The following is a 19,480-nucleotide window of genomic DNA, read 5'->3' as shown; positions in this document are numbered from 1 at the left end:
TTTACACGCGATAGTTCCACCACTAAGAGAAAGGATGAGAAATGGCTTTTATCTGTCACTTTTCATGTCAGAGGATCTCAATCTGCTTTCCCTGTACAAGAGGATGTCCAACTCATGTAGCTAAAGACGTAGACGACAGTGCTCCACTGAAATCTTGATCTCACAACCCTCGGCATGACTCCGCTGTGTTCCGCTTTAGACAAAGGGGGAAAAGACTTCTTTCACCACACGTTTTGCACTGTTTACGGTGTTTGCAGTGCTCTTTCTTAAATGAAAACCAGGAATCGGCACCATATGAGGTGAGACTAGATAATATTGGAACAAGTAGCCTCGCCATTCCATGCGTGACGTGAGCAAAGTGTAATTCCTGTCTTTATAGTGTGCTTGTTAGAGACATAGCTGGCACCCAGAGCGCTTTAAATCCGGGAGTCAGCAGCCCAAGACAAGAGAGTTTCCTTCGTCTATGTTTTTTGCGTGAAGGGGGAAACCATGCGTGTGCTGCAAACGATCTTAGTATCGAAGTGCCGTCCCACATAACCGATCCGAACAATCTGCTTTACAGAGGAGCACTGCCGGAGCTTATCGTTGGCAAACTGAAGACCAGGCTGACCTCTTCTGTGACTCTTGAACACTGAGTCTCAAGGTTGTGAATTCAAGCTCCACGCTGGCGGGAAATTCCATAGGTAATGATCACATTTTCTTGCATGCTAATCAAAAGAAATATTAAGAAACTTTTCCCGATACCAGTTTTTTACAAAAGTAAAGGCACACGGTACATGTGTGCCACATCACGTCCGAGTTTAGTGACAACTACCTCAGAGATTGTAAGCTGGGTAGTCTCAGATCAGATCACTTTTTTTATCAAAGGTTCAAGCAAACCCAAATACTTTTGCAAGAGACATTTCAGAATCCCAGACAAATCCGGTACGATTGCTGGATCCTTTGAATTCGACTGAACTATAGCACAGATCTGCAGTCCACCATTAGAATACTGTGGGTGTGCTGTATAAGCCATACCGCCCAAAATAGTTCTAAAACAGGAGAAGCATCCTCGTTTAGGAATGTGGTATAAAGTGAAATGGTCTGGGAAGAGTCCTACATTTGAACAGTTCAAAATAGACGTAAAGGGGTATTTACGGACTCTTTCGAAACGTAAGAACAAGCTGTGCGGACCTTATCTTTATTTACTTTGTGTAATCATTTTTCATAAAGTGTCATTGTATTATAGCATGTGCCCCTGACGATTTTCTTGATACGTTATATGTGCTCTTGTTTGTATTGTATGTAGTTTTGTTGTTCAAATAAAACGTAAAAGACACAACTTTCCGGATGCGGCTGCTGTAAAAATAAAATGACATCAAGGGTGCTGTACGCAGAGGTCTGAAACCTGCTCAACAGAAGATCTTTATCAAGAGGTGTTAAAGAAGTAGAGATCTCGCCATGAGAGGGGAAGCATCTCAGAAAAAGCAGGTGCAGTCGGTTCCACGGTCATAACGCCACTAATTCGGGCGACAAGAGCAAAACCCACCCGGCTTCCTCCGGGCAAGTAATGAGACAAAGAGACAGTGCACAGCGGGTAGCGTGGCCGAGCGGTCTAAGGCGCTGGATTAAGGCTCCAGTCTCTTTGGGGGCGTGGGTTCAAATACCACCGCTGCCAGGTGCTTCTGTCGAGACCCCCTTTCAGCTGGCTTCAGACGAAAGGGAGGGAACTGCTTTTTGGCAGTCTCTCGAGAAACTAAGCAAAGTGTTTAAAGATACTTTCTCAGCTTGACATCAAGGCACAAAACAAAAACCTTCTTGCGTCCTCTCAACCCAAAAGCGCTTTGTCACTTTTTGCGTTATGCAGGGAACGACGTCTGCCCAGATCACTTTTGTGTCAATGCAAATCGTAGTGTGCCCTCCGTTTTAATGTTGGCTGTGCTGGCGTGCTGCTTCTGTCTGTGAAACTTGAATGTTCTGCTTCTTCACACCAAATCGTCGGCGGGGGTTGAGCTTGTTAAATCTTTGCGCATAGCGCTTCTTTGGAAGTACTTTGTCCAAGTTCAAAAGCAATCGTGGGATTTACTTCATGCGTGCAAAAAGCATGCCTCGCACGACAGATTTAAATGGGGAATGGAGCCTGCTTCTTGCTGTTTTTCCTGTGGTTGCAGTTACAAAGTTGATCGTGCTTTCACATTCTGTTAACAGTATTCACTGGCTGAGCTTTATCAGTTGGTTCGTAAAGGAATCTCTGCTTCGGTTCCAGAAAAGTCATCTGTAGTGTGTTTTTTTCCGTGCCCATGGCAGTCTTTTAAAGCTGGTAGTAATGGCGGCGAAGTTAATTTTTTATCCTCTTTAAAAGAATAAGGACGGGCTGGGGCGAGCTCCATTTACCACTCTTTCAGCTAACCGCCGAACTCGCGAACTGATTACACTGCAGAGCCACAGGCGCCTCGCTTTTCTCCATTCTCTGGGTTAGGGTGAAAAAAAAACTTTGCTGGTATTAGCTGGCCTGCTGGGAGTACCTCTTCTTCACTGATAAGCAAGATTTGTGTTTCATCTTTCGCAAGCTGTATAGATTTCTTTCAAAACAAGTTGTTCCAGAAAGGAAACGGACACTTGCATTCACCTGAATTAAAAGGCATGGGATTTGCCCATAAGGATAAATTCTGTACAGTAAGACAGGAAGAAAGGCACCGCTGGGAATCGGACCCAGGATCTCCTGTTTACTAGACAGGCGCTTTAGCCAACTAAGCCACGGCGCCGGCAAAGTGCTGTCCTTTGACAGCCACTTGGACACGTCTCTACTGCTCTGAGACATCTGCGTTCGGTGTGCACCGAGCCTGCTCGCCTTGCAAGTTGCCTCATTTACATGCGATAGTTCCACCACTAAGAGAAAGGATGAGAAATGGCTTTTATCTGTCACTTTTCATGTCAGAGGATCTCAATCTGCTTTCCGTGTACAAGAGGATGTCCAACTCATGTAGCTAAAGACGTAGACGATAGTGCTCCACTGAAATCTTGATCTCACAACCCTCGGCATGACTCCGCTGTGTTCCGCTTTAGACAAAGGGGGGAAAAGACTTCTTTCATCACACGTTTTGCACTGTTTACGGTGTTTGCAGTGCTCTTTCTTAAATGAAAACCAGGAATCGGCACCATATGAGGTGAGACTAGATAATATTGGAACAAGTAGCCTCGCCATTCCATGCGTGACGTGAGCAAAGTGTAATTCCTGTCTTTATAGTGTGCTTGTTAGAGACATAGCTGGCACCCAGAGCGCTTTAAATCCGGGAGTCAGCAGCCCAAGACAAGAGAGTTTCCTTCGTCTATGTTTTTTGCGTGAAGGGGGAAACCATGCGTGTGCTGCAAACGATCTTAGTATCGAAGTGCCGTCCCACATAACCGATCCGAACAATCTGCTTTACAGAGGAGCACTGCCGGAGCTTATCGTTGGCAAACTGAAGACCAGGCTGACCTCTTCTGTGACTCTTGAACACTGAGTCTCAAGGTTGTGAATTCAAGCTCCACGCTGGCGGGAAATTCCATAGGTAATGATCACATTTTCTTGCATGCTAATCAAAAGAAATATTAAGAAACTTTTCCCGATACCAGTTTTTTACAAAAGTAAAGGCACACGGCACATGTGTGCCACATCACGTCCGAGTTTAGTGACAACTACCTCAGAGATTGTAAGCTGGGTAGTCTCAGATCAGATCACTTTTTTTATCAAAGGTTCAAGCAAACCCAAATACTTTTGCAAGAGACATTTCAGAATCCCAGACAAATCCGGTACGATTGCTGGATCCCTTGAATTCGACTGAACTATAGCACAGATCTGCAGTCCACCATTAGAATACTGTGGGTGTGCTGTATAAGCCATACCGCCCAAAATAGTTCTAAAACAGGAGAAGCATCCTCGTTTAGGAATGTGGTATAAAGTGAAATGGTCTGGGAAGAGTCCTACATTTGAACAGTTCAAAATAGACGTAAAGGGGTATTTACGGACTCTTTCGAAATGTAAGAACAAGCTGTGCGGACCTTATCTTTATTTACTTTGTGTAATCATTTTTCATAAAGTGTCATTGTATTATAGCATGTGCCCCTGACGATTTTCTTGATACGTTATATGTGCTCTTGTTTGTATTGTATGTAGTTTTGTTGTTCAAATAAAACGTAAAAGACACAACTTTCCGGATGCGGCTGCTGTAAAAATAAAATGACATCAAGGGTGCTGTACGCAGAGGTCTGAAACCTGCTCAACAGAAGATCTTTATCAAGAGGTGTTAAAGAAGTAGAGATCTCGCCATGAGAGGGGAAGCATCTCAGAAAAAGCAGGTGCAGTCGGTTCCACGGTCATAACGCCACTAATTCGGGCGACAAGAGCAAAACCCACCCGGCTTCCTCCGGGCAAGTAATGAGACAAAGAGACAGTGCACAGCGGGTAGCGTGGCCGAGCGGTCTAAGGTGCTGGATTAAGGCTCCAGTCTCTTCGGGGGCGTGGGTTCAAATCCCACCGCTGCCAGGTTCTTCTGTCGAGACCCTCTTTCAGCTGGTTTCAGACGAAAGGGAGGGAACTGCTTTTTGGCAGTCTCTCGAGAAACTAAGCAGAGTGTTTAAAGATACTTTCTCAGCTTGACATCAAGGCACAAAACAAAAACCTTCTTGCGTCCTCTCAACCCAAAAGCGCTTTGCCACTTTTTGCGTTATGCAGGGAACGACGTCTGCCCAGATCACTTTTGTGTCAATGCAAATCGTAGTGTGCCCTCCGTTTTAATGTTGGCTGTGCTGGCGTGCTGCTTCTGTCTGTGAAACTTGAATGTTCTGCTTCTTCACACCAAATCATCGGCGGGGGTTGAGCTTGTTAAATCTTTGCGCATAGCGCTCCTTTGGAAGTACTTTGTCCAAGTTCAAAAGCGATCGTGGGATTTACTTCATGCGTGCAAAAAGCATGCCTCGCACGACACCTCTACATACCCGACCACCACTGCATCACACAGCTGCCAGCGCACCTCACCGTGCCACACAGCTGCAAGCGCACCTCACCGTGCCAGGCCACCACTGCATCATACAGCTGCCAGGGCACCTCACCGTGTCAGGCCACCACTGCGTCACACATATTTCAGCGCCATATATTTCATGGATATTATGGAATATAATGGATGGATATCTTAGTTATCTTTCTAGTTCACAGGTTTGCATGCATAATTTAATTTTGAAAGCCACTGAGACATCAGGTACTACTGTTGTATTTATGAAAAAGAAACAAAACAAAAAACATACTAACAACTGTGCCATCCTACTCCTTAGTTAATACATTTTATTATTCATCAACAGTTAACATTGTTAGCAAAATATTTTGAATTATATTTAACCCTATTTTTTCTTTAGTTTTGTATTTAACTTATTATATGATAGTCAGACTTAATGTATATTTGAACAATGAAAATATATTTTTACAAGATTTTACATTAAGCACTTAAAATTAATATGGTTAATAATAGTAAACTGTAAAATGCTGTAACAAGATCGGTTAAACTGCAAAGAAAATGCTTTCAGAGAAAATGTTTCAGGTGTGAAGAACATAGATCTCCAATGCAATTTCAACCAAACCTGTTCCCACACACCCTGCCCCCACTACCATTAGAAAATACACAAACATTTTAGCATTTCATTCTGAGCAGAAGACCTTCACACCTGAAGAGTGCTGGCTGTGACGAATTAAACCGGTTTTACAGGTTTCAATCACAGACCATGTGACATGGGAGTCAGGAAACTAACACACAGCGCCACTGGATTTGATAACGCTATAAAAACGCTATAAAATAATGTGACTTTAACAGAACAAGTTTACAGCGCAGTACAAAAATAAATGCTGACCATGACTTTAGAAGCATAAATTGCCTTACACTCAATTTAAACACAAGCTGTCTTTAGCCCTCTAAGCTGGTTCATACAGAAATGTAGAGATCCAGGCTCAGAACACACAGCTTCATTAGCGAATACATATGCAGGACAACTAGAGAAGACGTTTTACAGAGGATGGATTTTTAGAAACATCCCATCAGTGACATCACTGAAGTCAACTCTTAGGTACTGTAACTGTAGTGTGGATAGTTTCACAAGAATCAGACAAAGGTTTAAGCATCACTTGTTCTAGATAAAACTGCAAAAAAAAAAACAACAACCAATAATGTACTTCTTTGCGGCTCTGTTTGCCCAAATCATATATTCACAACGTGAAATCTAGAAAATAATATTACGTAACCAAAATCCGCAATATGGAAACAGAACCTGTGTAATTGTTGATAGATGATGTACTCGTAACATTTTTTCAAGATGAACTACAACATTTAAAAAATGACTTGTATGTACTTGATATCTCTAATCAATCCACAGGTCCCAGCACAAAACGAAACTAAAACACATACCGTTTCGCGCTTCTTATTAGTTGCTCAAAAAGTAATTTGACCGTATGAAATGCATAATATAAACCTAGAAACATATACGTGAGCAGTACTTAAGCACTGTAGTATCGGTGTTAAGACATACCTTTCAAATACTGTAAATCAAGTTAAAAATATCTCAAGACCGATTCTGGTCATAATGAAACCATGTTTCGTGTATGTTTTCTTTTTCATCTTGAAATAACTCATTTCTAAATACCTTTTTCACTGTTAACATCTTGCAGCAACTCTGCAACAAAATATACACTCTGACAGTTCATCCTGCTACCAACATTAAATAAAACAAATCTTAAGATTTCTATATTTATGTCTTTATTTAGTGGTTTCATTAGTGACAAAGGCTAAACTTTCTTGGAAAAATGTATTTTATATGTTGCGGAAAAAACTGACTTGCTTTAACAAAATATGTTTACAAATCCTTTCACCTGGCATTTTCGAAGTTAGAAATTATGGAACGCTCTGTTAAAAGCAAGGGAGTTTTTATGTCCGTTGCAGTTCTTTTGCAACATGAATATAATTATATCGTTATTAATTTCTTGAGATACGCAATTCCATATTATATTTCCTTTTAATCAAATTCTAAAAGTATGCTTGTTGACTCCGGTATCGCGTTAGTTAAAGACTTCGAAGCTTACAATGTTTAGGAAGAAATGGAATACTGGTGTGTATTTTTTTCTTTAAAGTACGGAGACCAGCCATATACTGTCTGTTTATGTTCCAAAATTAATATCGTTTATGGCCTTCACACGCGTTACAGTATGCTCCTATTCTTTTTATGCTCAGAAGAGCCCACACACTCAGCTCTTAACCCCAGTGTGCAGAAAGGGTCAAAACGTGTTTCTCAGCAGAAATAAACATGTTTCTGCAAGTTTGGTCAACCCCATGTAAGTTATGGAGCAGTAACAGCACACTTTTCAAAACGTGTTTTTCAGCCCGAAATAAACGCGTTTTTTCAGACAACTGAATCCCCATGTAATAATATTTCCCTTCAGTGGTAAATTAGATATGAATATTCAATACTTAAATGGGCACAGTTAAGACATTAAATATACATATTCATACTGTATACAGTACAGTTTGCATACGGTAATATGTTTATGTTACGCGATTAAAAAATAAATAAATAAAAATGAAAAGCCCAGCACCAGCTGGATTTGAACACACAACCTGCCAGTTGGTAGTCACGCACCTAGACCAGTGGGCTACAAGACAGCTCGCATGAACACGTAGGCGAAACAGCCCTACAGAGCCCTGTCGCAGTACATGGATATAATCATACCGTTATTAAATTCTTGAGATACGCGATTCCATATTATATTCCCTTTTAATCAAATTCTAAAAGTATGCTTGTTGACTCCGGTATCACGTTAGTTAAAGACTTCGAAGTTTACAATGTTTAGGGAGAAATGGAATACTGCTGTGTATTTTTTTCTTTAAAGTACCAAGACCAGCTATATACTGTATGTTTATGTTCCAAAATTAATATCGTTTATGGCCTACACACGCGTTACAGTAAGCTCCTATTCTTTTTATGCTCAGCTACTAAGATTTCCCTTCAGTGGTAAAATTCAATATCTACAACGGGCACAGTAAAGACGTTTACAGTAAGTCTTTCTACGACAGACCAACGGACCACGAGTGCCCCTGTCGGTCAACCAATCACGCACCGCGGTATTTTGCGTCATCGCGCGTCACGATGCACGACGCCGTAGCCAATTACCTCCGGTACGTGTCTGTACCGCGCACTTTGAATGGCTGCATCTGTAAGGAGATTGGAAGATATAAGAGCGTCTGAAACGTATAAGTACAGTACAGGTGGACGTAAAAGTAGTTAGATAAACAGTTTTTGTATTTTTATACAATTAGTTGCAATAGTGGAAACAATTTGGATTTTTTCGAATGTCTCAAAACCAGACATGCTGAAACGCTGTAGGTTTAGAATCGAGACTGGGGAGAATAACGTCTTGTGAGAAGATCTGTTTACCTAACGATTAGATCCTGTAAATCCCTTGTAGCCTCCCTAAGTCTGTCCCAGTCCAGTGGATAAAAATGTATTGTTAATGGAGTGTTGGTTTCTCTGTTAGGGGATACTGGAGCACTACTGTCATGCTTGTTTCACTCCTCTGTTCAACAGTGTGCTATAGAGTAATGTATATGGGGAGACGGCAGGAAGCCACAGGAGTATTGGGGCAGCAGGTTTTACTTGCCGAGTACCAGATTTTAATGGGTGGTTTTATCCCAGATCTATTGGGTTGGAATATTATGCATTACAAAGAATGACTATCCAGAACAGGGTATCACGTGGCTTCAACTGACTGTGATCACTCAGTATGTTGATGGTATTCTGAGTTCTTCCCCTGACGAGGAAACCCACAAGTCTGAGTTGCTTCAGCTTTAGAGTGTCTAATATTAAGCAGTTATAATAAGGCCCTTTTGTGTCGAGCATTGTGGAATTTTAACAGGGCCAGGGTGCAATGTTTTTACGGGGTGAGCACAACTTTTAACAGATCTGCTTAAGGGGGGAGTGCAGTACAAGGACAAGATTGCCTTGGTTCCAGCAGCAAAAGCCGCCTGTAATAATTTGAAACAAGCTCTCTTACAGGTGCTGAGACTGGGGTTTCCTCAGATGGATCAACCATTCCTTTATATGTAAGTGTGGACAAAGGGTTACTGTATATGTATATAATGTATGTATTTGTTGCATGTAGGCCACAATTCTGGATGGCTATGGAGAAATAGGATTCTCTCACAACGGCAGGGACTCCAGTTAAGAATACTGGGCTTGTCTCTGAACTGATTTGTAGTTTTACAGCTGCCGACAGAAGCAGCTTGAGTAAGGTGTAAATAACACAATAAATAAAGAATTCCAGTAACTCAAGGTAACAACCATGCAGATGCAGATGCCAGACGAGCGGCACTGGGAGAGCGGGAGTCTGAGACCCCTGTGAAACCTCTATTGGGGAAAGGGGAGAATTCAGGTTGAGGGCTTTAATAGATGTTTAATAGTGGTTAGAACAAATGTGTAAAAATGTGGGGTTGTATAATGATGGGATGTGGGCTGGCACATACCCAAGTGTATGACAAAGATGATCCCGTGGTACGGACTGCCCTTCCCCTTGGATACTGATCTAGGGGCATACTACACTGGGAAGGTGTGCCAGGCTGTAATTGCCTCACTAGGGGTAAGTTAGAAGTCACATTGCCCCCATCACCCACAGTCTGAAAGACCAACTAAGGAAATATCAACTGAAGGAACACCGTGGGTAGATGCTCTACCTGCAGTCCTGTGCGGTTTGCGGGCTGGAGCAAACAGAACTGTGAGACTGAGCCCATTTGAGATCATCACGGGCAGCCAAAGAAACTCCCTGGAGGCCAAGTTTGGCTAACGCACTGATGAATTAACTAACTCTCTATTAAAGTATTGTAGGTTTGTTAACTGAAGCAGTGCACAGGGCTCGTGAACAGGTGCCGGACGCTTGGGGACCTCCAGTAGAGGTGAGACACGACCGGATACCTGGCGAGTGGGTGTAGGTGAAGAAGAGATACCCTGCCAGACGTTGCAATCCTGCTGGGAGGGACCATATCAAGTGCCACCAACTACTGACTGTGCCATCTGAGTGACAGGATGAGATCGCTGGATCCGCGTATCGCACTTTCACCGACCCACGGCACCAGAGACTGAGTGAACAGAAAGAAGGATGTTGTTACCGTTTCTGTGTCTGATGTTTCCTAAGACCAACAGTGTGCTTGTTAGGCCTGAGGAGCATTTCTGGGGATATGGTATCAATACATTCCGGGTGTTGGCATATCTATAAGCCAAAAAATTATTATCGGAGTTGGGTCAGTATTGCTGTTCCAAGATCCTGACGATAGATCTTCACATGGCTGAGGTCTGCGTTTGGGTCCTGGAGTAGGACTTTATGTATTTGTAGGATTAGGGTTGTTTTATATGTATAATTGTAACTATCACTTGTACAAAAACATCAATAACATATTGTTGTAACTGTGGAACACACAATGTCATGGTAATGCATGCCTGTACATCTAAAAAGGAAAGATCTGCCCTGACATTGTATGTGTAAAAATAGGCAGTCCTGACGTATGCCATATTTTATAAGGGGGGAATGAAGTAAGAGATAAGATGTAAAAAGGGTTAACTTAAGTCAGTTCTGCCTGAAAATTAGACTTCTAAGCAACAGGGGTTTATGGCAGGAAAGGGGGTTAACTGATAAGGATTCCAGATGCGAACAAGGAACCCCCTGGGGGCATAATCTTAGACTGACCATTTGGCCAGGGCCTCTTAACTGGCCAAATACCATGACCCCACCCCTTACCATAACATTGAATGACGTCTGAAGCAGCAAGCAAGGACTATATAACCTAAAAGTTTGTACCGGCACATCGAACAATACTTCGGTTTTGTTGTTTCTTGCGGGAAACAAGACTTCGGCTTTATTGTTCCTTGCATGCAATACACTCATCTGTTTTACTTCATCTTGGGATCAAGAACCTTATTCCTTCTGTTACAACAGTACCAAACGCACGTTTCTTCTGTAACGGGAGCCGATCATTTGCAATTCGGCTGTGCCGACAGACCAGGACGAGCTCTGTCGGCTCAAAAGCAGCGCAGGACCTGCAAGTACAACAGAAAGATTAGCATCCAGCGGGGGCCTCTTAGTGAGCCCAAGATCTCATCAAGAATCGGCTCCAGCAACAGGGCTGGGCGCATTGTTCCATTTTCCGACCACTCTCGGTGTAAACAAGTCCCTCCTGGTCTCTGCTTGAATTGCACTTTCCTGCGTTTGCTTTGGTGTAAGTGGCTTCCCCTGCATGGGCGAATGTGAAGAAGATCCTTAGTAAGTCATTGAAGAAAACCGAGAAGAGGTCGAAGTGGCCTCTGTCGTTCATCAACGATCCAGTCAGGCAGTACTCCTCTGTAAAGCGCCGTTCGTTCACATCGATTGGCTTTTTCTTGCCTTCATTCGTGCAAGTAGTAAAAGCGGACGCCCCTATTCTGCCGTGACCCGGATTCAAACCGGGGTTGTTGCGGCCATAACGCAAAGTACTGACCACTATACGATCACAGCGAGTTACCGAGACACACGCGGCAGGGCGGAAAGGGCTGTGCTCTCTTCGTGTGACATAATTCGGAAAAGTCCTGACGTTGCATTTCAACTGAGCCCCAGTATACATCGACCCTTCGACACTCTGAGTGACAACTCTCTTGCGTGTTTTCTCATATTTATGTAGTTTCCTTGCATGATGCCGGGAACAGCATGGTTGTTCGCTGCCATATAGTAAGGCGGTTAGGGTTCCTGGTTTTCACCCAGGCGGTTCGACTCGGTTTTGCCTCCTGCTTTCCAAAAGATCAGCACCGTGTACGAAAGAGCCGCATTAAAACTACTCGAACGTGCAAAACGTGCGAGAAGAGGGGGCGCTTGTTTCCAACCGAAACTTCTCGCGTGTGAGACGAGCTGATCATCGCTGTGGGAGGGTTACTCTGGTAGACAGGGCTGACCTTCGGCAATAGGATTTATAGTCTCCAAGATGATATTTGCACTTTCTGGAGAGGCGTTTTTCTCCACTTCAGTAGCCCGATTTTGTCGATTGCGTGGAGAGGGCTGTAGAATGTGGCGCCGCCTTTCCTGCTCTGTCCATGACAGGCGTGCTGGTCTCTGGAGAGAGAGCACGGTCCATCAGTGCACTCCAATAAAGGCACTGGAAGCAGCTGAATCGCATTGGCGAAGCTCAGCACTGGGCCGCTGGGCACATCTTACCATCGTTTCCATAGTGTAGTGGTTATCACGTTTGCCTCACATGCGAAAGGTCCCCGGTTCGAAACCGGGCGGAAACAGACATCTTTTGTCGCCAGGCACAAAAGGGGATTGGGGATTCGTTGAGCGCTGTGATCGAACAGACCCACTCACCTCTTAGTGTGGCGGAATCTGCACAGTGCATGTCACAGCGCATCCTGCTTTCACTTCAATGCGTGTCCTGATGTACCCCAGTCTCCCGCGTGACAGGTGGGGACAGGTGACAGGTCCTATACTAACGAGGAAGACATCGCTCTCTCCGACCCCCGGCATCGTGTCCCGACCCACCGTGCTGGAAGCCGACGCGTGCTGTGATTCCTTTACGGAGCAGAAATGACAACCGAGGAGCCGAGAGATCATTTCAGCATTTCGCGTCTGAACGGAAAACACAAATGACCAACTCGGAATGACTTGCCTTTGACGCTTCTCAAAGCGTTCTTTGTGCATCCAACAGACCCACTCACCTCTTAGTGTGGCGGGATCTGCACAGTGCATGTCGCAGCGCTTCCTGCTTTCACTTCAATGTGCTTCCTGATGTCGAGTCGTGTGCCGTGCGGAGGCTCTGAAAGCGAGAGCAATGAAAAGGTGCACGACGCTGTGAAAGAAAACAGAGAAGTGAAAGGCAGTCATTTCTCTAAGGAGGTGAAAGAAAAGCTACTCCCCGTCGGGGAATCGAACCCCGGTCTCCCATGTGACAGGCGGGGACACTTGCCACTATACTAACGAGGAAGACATCGCTCTCTCCAACCCCCGGCATCGTGTCCCGATCCAGCATGCTGGAAGCCGACGCGTGCTGTGATCCCTTTACGGAGCAGAAATGACAACCGAGGAGCCGAGAGATCATTTCAGCATTTCGCGTCTGAACGGAAAACACAAACGACCAACTCGGAATGACTTGCCTTTGACGCTTTTCAAAGCGTTCTTTGTGCACGACGACTGCGCCGCCTAGCAGATACAAATGGGTTGTACAACTTTGAACTAGCAAATGGAAGAGGGCTAAGCCCCCTCTCTTTTAGCCCAGGTTCGATCTGTCTCCCAGAATCACCAGGGCGCACACACACACACACCCGTGCCGTTGAAGTGCTCTGCTTCATTTCTAAGGGCAACTCAACATTCACTCCTACCCCGAGTGCAGAAAAGACAGCATCCACAGCAACAACAGCTCAGGTCTCTGCACAGGAGCTAAGCTGCCCTCATCTCCTCTGCTCTGCGGCTCCTGCGGAGTGGAGTCCTTCCTGGAGCCGTGTTTGCAGGCAGCGGCTCCCCGCGCCCTGTCTGTGCGTCGTGTCCAAGAGCTCCTGGGAGGAAGAGAGAGCCCTCTCACTCGGGGGCTTTTCCACGGTCTGTGTGAGGAGGGGCGGGTGTGTCCAGTAGCTTATCGAGCGGAAGCCTGGGGCGGCGGAGAGCTGTGATCGTGCAGACCTTGAGGTGTCACCTCTTTGTCTGCTTTCCCGCCCCCCCTCCGCCCAAGCTCTGCTCCAAAGTAGCCCGGCAACCCCTCACACCTGCACGTGTCACAACCTAAGGTGCGGTCATGAGACAGCCATGGGGTGTCGTTCTGTTCTTGCTAATTGTTTCCTGCCCGTCGCAGGCAGGAGTCCATGCGAGGAAGATGCGCTGGACAGAGCTCAGAGGGCGCAGCTGGGTGGCTTTCCTTCTGAGTGACATTCCTGCAACACTCTCCCGCTACTCTTGGTGCGCTCATGCCACAACACAGGAAGGCTGGAGCAGGTGGCTGTGGGATTTGCGCACCGCCGAAATAGCTCAGTTGGGAGAGCGTTAGACTGAAGATCTAAAGGTCCCTGGTTCGATCCCGGGTTTCGGCATTTTGTTTCATCGCGCCCTTTGTTCCTCTCTCCAGCACCCCCTTCCTAAAGTGACGCGTCCCTTTCTCAGCCCGAAACGCAAGCGAGACACCAGCAGCAGTCCCTGCAGGTTTCCGTAGTGTAGCGGCTATCACGTTCGCCTAACACGCGAGAGGTCCCCGGTTCGAGACCGGGCGGAAACAGCCTCGTGTTGCACGCTCCTGTACTTCACAGAGGTCTTGAGCAACCGGTCATTTGTTCCCAATGTATTTCCGGTGCCTTCGTGCACTCTTGTACCAAACGCACGTTCCTCCTGTACGCGTAGCCGATCATTTGCAATTGGGCTGTGCCGGCAAACCAGGACGAGCTCTGTCGGCTCAAAAGCAGCGCAGGACCTGCAAGAACAACAGAAAGATTAGCATCCAGCGGGGGCCTCTTAGTGAGCCCAAGAGCTCATCAAGAATCGGCTCCAGCAACAGGGCTGGGCGCATTGTTCCATTCTCCGCCCACTGTCGGTGTAAACAAGTCCCTCCTGGTCTCTGCTTGAAATGCACTTTCCTGCGTTTGCTTTGGTGTAACTGGCTTCCCCTGCATGGGCGAATGTGAAGAAGATCCTTAGTAAGTCATTGAAGAAAACCGAGAAGAGGTCGGAGTGGCCTCTGTCGTTCATCAACGATCCAGTCAGGCAGTACTCCTCTGTAAAGCGCCGTTCGTTCACATCGATTGGCTTTTTTTTTGCCTTCATTCGTGCAAGTAGTAAAAGCAGACACCCCTTTAGGGAGCCTGTCAGCACCCGGCGTTTTCCCCTTCTGTAAGCTCTCCATAGCCTCTCAGCTCTTCTACTGTCAAATCCCCCTCAAGTACTTCCCTATCTTCTTCACTCAAAACGTTTTCTAGCTTTGAGGTAAAAAAATGAATTTCTTCATCCTTTACCTCTGTAGAGCTGTACAGTCTTGAGTAGAAGTGTCACGCCCTCTGCAGCCAGAGGGCGGTCCTTCTCTGTCCTGTCCCTAGTTTCTGGTCTGCTGTCCTTCCTGTCCCTCTCTTTCCCTTGGCTAAATATTTCAGGGTCTTGCACTCTGTCCTCGCTCAGCACTGACGTTCGGATGTCCTGAGACCCGCCTAGCACCAGGGCGCCCCACGTCCGCTCCCTGAGGGCACAGGTTTCTATACGGCATTCCTGAACTCTTTGCACTAATGAGCCCGGGCCTTTTTCCCGTATCGCCGCTAAGCATATGGGTCTTTTTCCGCCCTCCTGCTCCCCACGGTTAGTCCCCTTGGACGTCCGTGACAAGAAGGCCTCGATGCAGGAGAGGATAGCACTCAGCTCTGTACTCTCTCTTCCCTCCTCATCAACTACACTTTCCATGACAGACTTGGAGCCTACCACTTTACTGAAAAAGAAGCGAGTACACTTCTCATTTTCTTCCAAGAACTGACCTCTGCTTCTTAACAGCACTCCTCGACTACTTTCTTCCGCTATGCTCCGGACATCCTTTTTTAAAAGGGTGATATCCTCGAGCACATCGAAGCCACTGTCTCGTGTAGAGACGCTGCAGCTGCCTCTGTTTCCTGGCTAGCACTCTTCTCCGTCTGGCAGCAGCCTTCCTTCCCTCATCCATGAAAAAGGCCTTTGTCCTCACCTTCACCTCCTCCCACCACTCTCCTACTGACTCGTACAGACACTGCAAGGACAGCCACTGTGATAGTTTCTCCTTGTAGCGGGATACTACCCCCTCATTCTCTAGCAGCTTTGTGTTGAGTTTCCAGAGGCCTGGGCCAAAGACAGTCCCGCCCTGGAGTTCCACTCTACACCCTAAAGCCTGATGATCTGAGAAGAAGACAGGCTGAAGAGTGACCCCAACAACTTTCACTCTCTCTGAAACAAAGCAATAGTCAATTCTGGAGCTGCTATTCCTCCCTGACCATGTATATCCTGCTATTGTGGGATATATACATCTATATGTGTCTGAGAGTTTAAAGTCTTGAACTAAGTTTTGCAGGGCCAGTGAGCTGGAATCCAATTTTATCGGAGAGCTAGACTGCCTATCTGTGTGCTCTAAGATACAATTAAAATCCCCTCCCACTATCACGTCTGTGCTACATAACAATAGGGGAGAGAGTGCTTTGAGTAGCTCCACCCTTCCTCCAACGTCAGTAGGACAATACACATTGATTAGACGCAGGTTAACGGTCCCCCATTCCACATCCACACACAGCAACCTGCCATCTATGACCCTCTGAATACTTTTCAATTTGAATGCCCATCCTTTGAAAAGAATGGCCACGCCAGAGGTTCTGTTGTTATTGTCCCCTGACCAATCAGAAGGCCCTTTATCCCACCTATCTTCAAAGCTTTTATACCTCTCTTGATTTACTTCTTTTTCTTTTTCTTCTTACCAATTTCCTGCCAGCCATCCTCTGAATGAGCCTTCATCAGGGTGGCAGCAGTAATAGCGTTCACGGAGTCCATTTCAGGGAAGGGGGTAGAGGGAGGGGTGCAGGGGTTCCAGCTGTCCCCATCACCATGCTCTCCTTCCTCCTCGCTCGGGGAGAAAACAGAGTCATTTTTCCTTTTCCTCAAGTCCAGCTCCTGGGAGCACTGAGGGAAAAGGGGTGCAGCCGATGCACCAGTCTCCTCTTCCCCCTCACCCACCAGCTGCTGCAGATCCTCCGTGATGGACTGGATGGAGGAGAGGAGGGCATCTGTAGGACTTGCAGAGTCTGAGAAAAGCAGCTCTGCTGAATCCTGGGTATCCTCGCTGGACCCGCTTCACCGGGGGGCCCCACACTGGCACTCGTTCTGAGGAGCAGGAGTGGGGGAGGGGTCCTCGCTGTTCTCGGGGGTTTTCAAACCCTCGTGCTTGTCTGGTGCAGTCTGCAGTTGTGGGGGCGTAGTGGATTTCTCTTCCACCGGCCCCGGAGCCACAGCAGGACTGATCCTGGCTGGAGGCTGAGAGTCTTTGTCCAACAAGGGTTCTTTGTTTGACTTGTTATTTGCTTTGGATTTTCAGGCCGGTTTGGCTGAAACAAGCACTGCCTCATCCTTTCTCATTTTGAGTTTATTGGCGTAGGCGTGAGGGCAGTTCTTAAAAACGTGTCCTTCCGAGCCACATAAATTGCAATTTGGCAGCATTGAACAGTCAGAGGATAAATGTCCCTGTTTGCCACAGGTCTTGCAGCATTTCACAGTGCAGGACAATGCCAGGTGTCCCACAGCACCACAGCGCTGACACACCTTTGGTTGTCCCACATAAAAAACATAGCCATTGCAGGTGCCCAGCCGGATTGTAGAGGGCAGGTGCCTTAAGCCTCCATTTACATTGTCCGGTAGCAAACGAACCTCGAATTTCCTTGCCTCCTGTTTTTATACTGTCAACATCTCTAACCTCAGTTCCATGGTGGACGGTGCAGTACTGGTTAAGCCAGGTTTGAATGTCCTCCGTCTTTGCCAGATTCGAGAACATAACAACATGCACTGTTTTCCTCTCTCTCTGTGTCAGAGGCTGCAAGTTGATCTTCTCAAGGGCAGGAACTTTCCCTCTTTTTGCCTCAAACACATCCACACATCGTTCAAACAGAGAATAGGTAGCAAAAACAACCTCAAATGCTTTCTGACCTGGGAGAGCGAAGATGAAATCCAAGTGCCGAGGTTCAAAGCCAAGTTCCTTCTGCAACACTTTTCTACTGAACTGCATGCGATCCATGAAGAGGTCATCCAAAACCTCAAAACGCACAGCATTCTTGCGGGATCCAAAAGTTGCCATTTCGTAAACTGCAAAACAAACACTGCTTCCACAAAACAAGCAAACAATCCAACTACTCCACCTACAGGATGATCAAGGTATCTCCACTGCCAGGTAAGTATAAGTTATATAAGGCCCTGCAAGCGGCCCGGACCCACAGCACAAAGTGCGCAGCCTAGCCCAGCTCCTCGCCCCGCACGCCACTGCCTCCTGCTGGGCCCACTCTTTCGCACACTCACACGCCACACTAACACTCAAAAGGGTGGGCAAAACGAGAAAACGAGCACGCCGTTTCCTACACATCTGCAGTCGCCAATGCGCATTCGCTGCATGTCCCGGGATGCAATTCGGCCTCATTTGCATAACACCAGACCCACAAATCGCTACGCAGGCTCGCGTCGTGCGCCTGCCACGCACCGAACAAACACTGGAGCCTTTTCAGCAATTTCCAAAAAATGGGCCTGCTCGCCTGCCCACAAGGCTCCGTCTCTTACCCGCTCTCCAGAGCCTGCTGCCTTCTGTGCTGTTCTCTCGGCACCACTGCAGCGCACACAACACGCTCCGCCGCAGGGAAGGCTCGCTCCGTGTGCACACGTCCTTTCAATGCCAGTTCAACAAGTGCTCCGCATTAGCGGCGTCAGGGCTCCGGCGTGTCACACCTCACCTCACCTCGCACAGCCCCCTCTTCGAATGTCTGGCGCTGGGCATGCCCCACTCTCCTCCACCTTATCTTATCGCGTGTGACCACCGACAATGGCCACAATGTCGGGGAATGGCACCTGTAAAGTGTTAATTGGGGCACAGGAACAGCCCGTCTCGTCCTGGGGGCCGGCTTCAAAGACAATAAAGCAAACACAGCGTGGCGGGGGAAGAAGACGACACGACACATGCAGGTACATTCAGCTCCGGCGGGAACGAGTCATTTGTCGGTCTTTTCAAGTGCTGGGAGCCGAGTAATCCTTCGCTTGTATCGTTTCTCCCCTGTGACTAGATCTCACCCTGCGACTCTCGACTGGGCTCACCCACGGCAGCCCAGCAGGTGTGAGCCTAGCCGGCACCCGGATGGGAGATTCCCCCCGGAAAAGCTCAGGTTGCTGCTGCTCCTGCAAGAGGTGTGACTGGGACCAGTAGGGAGCGCTCACCCTGCGGTTTGTGTGGCTTTCTTATGCCCCAGCATCCTGATGGCGACCCTCCTTGGCCATTAAGAAATCCCAGGGCGTCTCTCAAAAAGAGCCGCCGGGGGTGTCACTCGGGTGTTAGTGTTCCCCTTTACCAATCAGTCGGGGTCTCCTCCTAATCCCCGTCTCTTATGTAACAATCAATGACGAGGCCCCCCTGTCCCGCGATATTGTATTTGTCCCCTGGCCGCTGGCTGGCGCCGTGAGATTTAGTACTCGCGCAAGAGAGCGCGAACGCGGTCCCCTGCCCCCCACAAAGTGTGCGCTCCAGGTTCCCTCTCGGGGCTCTGCAACACAGCGGAAAGGCAGCGAGAAGGAGCCTCTTGCTCTGACGCCGCAAGGCCACAAGAGGGCGGAGGCGCAGAGCGCCCGGCCGACATGTTGGACTGGTGTGCTTTATGTGCTGAAATAAACACGCGACAGCCCAGAAATGTTTTGAGTGCTGTGCACTGGAGGTTTTTGTCTTGTGAAGACTTGCCTTGTGCTCCTCCA

The 19,480-nt window shown here is 47.1% G+C and overlaps 6 non-coding genes across 6 annotated transcripts; 5 read left to right on the top strand and 1 right to left on the bottom strand.

The window, feature by feature from the left end:
- The first annotated feature begins 1,575 nt into the window (after positions 1-1,575).
- On the top strand, positions 1,576-1,657 carry trnal-aag (transfer RNA leucine (anticodon AAG)). Its single transcript has one exon. It is a non-coding gene; the product is annotated as a tRNA-Leu (tRNA).
- Positions 1,658-2,670: 1,013 nt separating this feature from the next.
- Positions 2,671-2,744, bottom strand: trnat-agu (transfer RNA threonine (anticodon AGU)). The gene has a single exon. It is a non-coding gene; the product is annotated as a tRNA-Thr (tRNA).
- A 1,678-nt stretch (positions 2,745-4,422) lies between these two features.
- On the top strand, positions 4,423-4,504 carry trnal-aag (transfer RNA leucine (anticodon AAG)). Its single transcript has one exon. It is a non-coding gene; the product is annotated as a tRNA-Leu (tRNA).
- A 7,723-nt stretch (positions 4,505-12,227) lies between these two features.
- Positions 12,228-12,300, top strand: trnav-cac (transfer RNA valine (anticodon CAC)). The gene has a single exon. It is a non-coding gene; the product is annotated as a tRNA-Val (tRNA).
- A 1,712-nt stretch (positions 12,301-14,012) lies between these two features.
- On the top strand, positions 14,013-14,085 carry trnaf-gaa (transfer RNA phenylalanine (anticodon GAA)). The gene has a single exon. It is a non-coding gene; the product is annotated as a tRNA-Phe (tRNA).
- A 109-nt stretch (positions 14,086-14,194) lies between these two features.
- On the top strand, positions 14,195-14,267 carry trnav-aac (transfer RNA valine (anticodon AAC)). Its single transcript has one exon. It is a non-coding gene; the product is annotated as a tRNA-Val (tRNA).
- The last annotated feature ends 5,213 nt before the right edge of the window (positions 14,268-19,480 follow it).

This window comes from Lepisosteus oculatus, chromosome 14, assembly GCF_040954835.1.
Source record: "Lepisosteus oculatus isolate fLepOcu1 chromosome 14, fLepOcu1.hap2, whole genome shotgun sequence".
NCBI lineage: Eukaryota > Metazoa > Chordata > Actinopteri > Semionotiformes > Lepisosteidae > Lepisosteus > Lepisosteus oculatus.
The sequence above is the reverse complement of the archived record's forward strand: the minus strand, read 5'-3'. Positions and strand labels throughout refer to the sequence as shown.